This window comes from Bos grunniens, chromosome 8 (assembly GCF_055505025.1).
Source record: "Bos grunniens cultivar Pamir isolate PY7600 chromosome 8, Bosgru_T2T1.0, whole genome shotgun sequence".
Lineage (NCBI taxonomy): Eukaryota > Metazoa > Chordata > Mammalia > Artiodactyla > Bovidae > Bos > Bos grunniens.
The window spans coordinates 50,046,526-50,051,953 of record NC_141172.1 but is presented as its reverse complement, the minus strand read 5'-3'; the positions used below and the strand labels follow the sequence as shown (position 1 = coordinate 50,051,953).

At 41.4% G+C, this 5,428-nt stretch overlaps 1 long non-coding RNA gene across 1 annotated transcript; it reads left to right on the top strand.

Moving 5' to 3' along the window:
• The first annotated feature begins 252 nt into the window (after nt 1-252).
• LOC147367051 (uncharacterized) lies at nt 253-2,721 on the top strand. Its single transcript, XR_015169753.1, has 2 exons — nt 253-939; nt 2,191-2,721. It is a non-coding gene; the product is annotated as an uncharacterized LOC147367051 (long non-coding RNA).
• The last annotated feature ends 2,707 nt before the right edge of the window (nt 2,722-5,428 follow it).

Genomic DNA, 5,428 nt, shown 5'->3' with positions numbered 1-5,428 from the left:
GATGCCCAATGTAGAAGCCAGATAGGTCCAAAGTCTTCCCTACTTAGGGAGTATAACTCAGTTACCTTGTTTAAACCTACTATTTATACAACAGAAATTACCCCAGCACCCACAACATATCAAATACCTCTATGGGCACTGGGAATGATGCTATGAGCAAGATAAGGTCCTATCCTCACAGATCTTATACCCTAGGAGCGGGAGATAGACATTAAATAATAGAATTAATATGGTTTCATCATCTCACTTCAGATGGTGCTAACTGCTATAGAGGAAATGAAGTGACATGGTGAGGAGTGACTGCAGTGACTCCACTGGATGGTACTGGCAGTAAAAGCTTCGGGAGGTCATTGGACATGTAACCTGAAGGAAGGGAAGAAATCAGCTGGGTAACAGAGGAGGAATGAAGAGCCTGAGGTCTTGAAGGGAAACAAGAGCTCTACATTTTCAAGGGCAACCTTGGAGAAGGCCGAGGGATTGAGCCTTGTGGACAAGAAGAGGGAACAGAAGACGATGAGCTTGAAGAAGTAAGCAGAGGACACCCACACAAGGCCTTGCAGGCCTGGAAAAGCGTGACTTTGCTTTAAGTACAATGGAAAGACATGCAAGGATTTTTAACAAGAAAACAACCTTATCTAATTTATAATGCTTAAAGTTTATTTTGGACACTGCATACAAATAGATTAGAGCAATGGTTGGTTCTCAAAGTGGAATTCCCAGAGCAGGAATTCACCTGGAAACAAGTCAGACATGCAAATTCTCCAGCCCCACCCTAGACCTCCTGAATCAAAAACTGTTGGGGGGTGGGGCCAAGCAATCTTGCTTTAAGCAGTCCTCCAGGGGAGTGTGATACACACTCAGTGTTTGGAGACCACCTCAGTGGAGGAAGATGATCACAGATGATGGAAAACCAGTTTGGACACTACAGGGCAGGACAAGGTATTGCTCTTCCTAACATTGTTCTTATGCTCTAAGGATGGAGAATCCCTCCATTTAGGCAATGGTCCTTTGCTTGCAGAAAATCACTCCAAAGATGTGGGAGGGTGGGGGAGTTGATGACAAGACAATTTCAACCAAAATCTGTCTTTGAGACAGATTCTTTAGACTTCTTCTTTGTTTCTTTCTTTCTTTTTTTATTTCTTTTGGTGGAGGACTTGTGAAACTCAAAGATTACATTCATACCATTTGCCTAAGGGAAAAGAAATTTAAACTTAAAGGTTTTTTTTCATGTCTACATAATATCACACAAGAAACAGAATAATATTAGGGTGAACATGGGGGACTGGTGCATTTACAACCTATACCCTATGTAGGCCAGTGTTGGGGATTTCTATACCAATACAGTTGGATGGGGTGCATCTCAATCAAAAGTGAAATCAATTAGGAAGTCCTATTAGAAGTCAAAATCCCTTTACACACTCAAAATGGCTTTTTATATGTACCCTCACACTAGAGAGGAAAGGAAAATCTTTATTTAACACCCTCTCACAGTCCACTGTGCAGTAAAATACACCATTATTAACTAGAAAGGACCTTCCCGCAGGTATCACTAGAAACATACACTCACAGACTTTTTGTGGGTTCACTGAGGTAGACTGATTTTGTGGTTTTCCAAAGTACCCTCCACATCAAGTCTCCCATGGGAACTGAAAATTAATATAAAATGTAGACTTTATGCTGGAAGAGTAAAATACTCTATCCTTGCCTCGTGATAGAATTCAGTTTATTAGGTTGGCTAGCAGCCAGCTAAATGAACAGGACCAGGACAGCAAAGAGGGAGAGAAAGAGACAGGGAGAGACTTAGAAATGCTGATCTCTGGGCAAATTGAGAGTATTAGAGGAATGAGGAGGAAAGTCACTGGAGAAAAAGAGGTTACCAAAAAATGAAGGAAAATTAATACAAAGGAAAAGTACAGAATTGAAATACAAATACTAAGGACTGATACAGATTTGGGTTTTATTCTGACTCTGCTTCATATTAGTTTTGTGATTTAGGGTTAGATATACTAATTCTCTAAGCCTCAGTTTCCTCAACTGTGAAATGGGAATCATAATGGAGCTACCTTTAAGAGATATTTCAGGAATTAAATAAAACCTTGTCAATACCATCTGGTATAGTACCTGACACATTAGAAGAGATTAGTCAATAGTAATCACTTCCTTACCCTATACTTCTCTCATCTACCCTAGCATATGACCTGGGAAGGAGGAAAGGATTAAGACACTTAAAAAAAGAAAAAGAAAAAAAAATGTTTGGTTATGTCATGTATGGATGTGAGAGTTGGACTGTGAAGAAAGCTGAGTGCCAAAGAATTGATGCTTTTGAACTGTGGTGTTGGAGAAGACTCTTGAGGGTCCCCTGGACTGCAAGGAGATCCAACCAGTCCATCCTAAAGGAGATCAGTCCTGGGTGTTCACTGGAAGGAGTGGTGTTGAAGCTGAAACTCCAGTACTTTGGCCACCTCATGCGAAGAGTTGACTCATTGGAAAAGACCCTGATGCTGGGAGGGATTGGGGGCAGGAGGAAAGGGGATGACAGAGGATGAGATGGCTGGATGGCATCACTGACTCGATGGACATGAGTTTGAGTGAACTCCGGGAGTTGGTGATGGACAAGAAGGCCTAGTGTGCTGTGATTCATGGAGTTGCAAAGAGTCGCGACTGAACTGAACTGAACAGATGCTGTATATTTCTGTTCTAAAAGTAAACTATTGAAATCTGGACATCTCATTTTTATATTTCATGACATTCTTGGGAATCTGAGCAAAAAACATAAAACTGTTCCTTTCACAATATTATGGGACAATTCTGGGTCCAAATGCCTGTGCCCTGGGCTGCACAGTGCCTTCCTGGGATGTGCACTCCCAGAGCTGCTCATGCAGCCTCAGTTCCTAGAGCGGAGGAGTACAGTAGCTTTCCTCCTGTTCGCCAACATGTACCAGGTAAGAAGCTTAGAACATAGGCCTGTGGGTCTACTGCTTCTGACAAACAGCTCCAAGCATTAATAAAGATGAGGAAAATAAGCTCATCCAAACTTGATGACTCAGAGGCCTAAGCAATACCTATGAAAGTCCTAGTAAATGTTTTTTCTGTTTCCTTTCAATAGAACAGATTTTGGAGAGTTCCCAAGCAAAACAAAACAACACAACCCGATCTATCCAAAGGCCAAAATTATACAAATTAAAACAAAACAAAGAGGTTCTGTGACTTGACCAAGGTCATATAACAAGTTAGGGTACATCACTGATCTTTCTGAGTCAAATCAAGTCTACACTGTTCTCAGTGGGCCCAACTGGTCCAACCCGGGATGCAGGACACAGTGTTCCTCTCTGAACAACTTGCACTTGGAAAGTGAGGCAACCTTCAGAAATTCCTACTGTCCTCCTGGGACCAAACACTGTATTGGTGATTTGAAAATGCTTACACTTTAGAAATAACTATAAAACAGAATCGTTCATTATGCCCCTCAGCAGGAAAGACAAGCCCTGCCTTGCCATCTTGCCATTGATATTTTATTTGTGGGGAGGCATTCCTTATCCTGTTGCCAGCCAAAATTATTTGTAGGCTAATAATTTATTCACAAAATTACCCTTCTTATTTGTGTTTCAGATATATCTTTCCTAGGAGACTCAACATATTTAATGGTAGCATTGCAATAAAACAGTGCAATTTGTAACTTAATAGAAAAAAAGTATGTTAACAATACAATATTGTTTCCTATGAAGAACAAAAGAATTTCCTCCAAATGTATTGGGCCTGAGACATGGGAGGGAGAGCAGCAAGGCACTACTGCTCACATGGTCCTCAAGGGTAATTTCCCAGCAAGAGCTGAGAGCATAGGTCATAACCCATGTCCAGCACTGGTGAAAGACAAGTTAACTGACAACAATAACATGTCCTGTTTCCCCAATGTGATCTGTCTGCCAGACAGGCCAGTGTACAATTTTTTTATGTGTAAAATAAGAACAGAAACAGGCCAAAAAGAAAACAACATCACCGAAAATACAGGGCAAAAGGAAAAACCAACCAGCGCTAATGCAGATCCATGTAACCGAAACAAAATGCTCCACACTTTTAAGGTACCATTGGCATCACACAGCTTTCATTTTCCCCTAAATAAATCTGTCTTCAGCCCCCAGTACCAAATTAGTACAACATCTGGTATCTTCTTCTCATCACCCTCTTTAAAACATGCAACAGGCCTGGGAGAGGGGTGAGGCGATTCTGACACCCTGACCTGAAGGATAGCGAGCCTGACGTCAGAAAAGTCCATACCTGCCTCTGCTTTTCACCATATTACCTGGTGTTGGACCTGCATTGTCACCTTGGCTGGCTGCTGATTTAGGTCCCTACAGAGACCACCTTGGATCTTCATGGGAATATGATCCTGCTCCCTCAAGAGTGGTTTTGATCCAGAATATCATGAGTTACCAGAATCACAGCTCTGAGCACACAGCTCTTCCCTGCACAGCCATCCCTACAAGGACCAAGCATTTTCACAGTGGTTCAAGGTTCAGCCTATTGTGGACACAGAGCTACTATCTCCTGTCCTTCCCAGGGGTTCACTACTTCTTTCCTCCATAAGATCAAGTAGCTTTCCTCTGGTACCAGAGGGAGCATCTGTCCTGGAAAACAAACAATACTCCCCTACCCAGGATCCTGCCTTCCCTCACTCTCTATTCCTATCTCAGAATACCAACTCAGATGCTGAAACTGGAGAAAAACAGAGAGGGCAGTAGTAGGACTTCCTAAAGGCAATACTCAGAGTCCTGGCCTCCTTTGCTTTTCAAAGTCAGCCTCACTTTTCTTCTGGTTCAGTGTGCTACTCCCATCTTGCAAAAGAGGAAAATAAACAGAGAAACTGATTGACTGGGCCATGTTACTGAGTCATTATAGAGCTTCAGAACTAGAAACTCTGAACCTCTAATACTCAGCTCTATATTCCAGTTTGACAAATGGAGAGATGATAATAAAGAGGAAACTTCCTTCTTCAGAGTTTTTGTTTTGTTTTATTTTATCCTCTCTTGCTTGTTTTCTGTCTCTCTTTCTCAACCCCCTCACACACATACAGGCAACTATAATACACCATTATATAGCTATTTAAAGCAATGGTTCTGTAAAGAGAAATAAGAGTTTCTTAGGTGTGGATTGAGGTCAGGAATGCCTTGCATTCTTTTAGACCTTTTTATTCAAAGGACAGATAAAGAGGAAATTCAATCTGCTTGTTAGCTCATTTAAAGAAGGAGAAAAAAGTAACTGGAATCTTTCGGAGAGTTTATTAGAAAAGCATGGAATTTGTGTTATTATCACTCTAGTATTTTCTCTTTATAACAAGAGAATAGTGTGATGGTATCCAGACCTTGGTCAGAGGCAGGATTTTTCTGTCTAATTCATATTCAGGTGTACTAAGGTGTGATTTTTCTGTGGG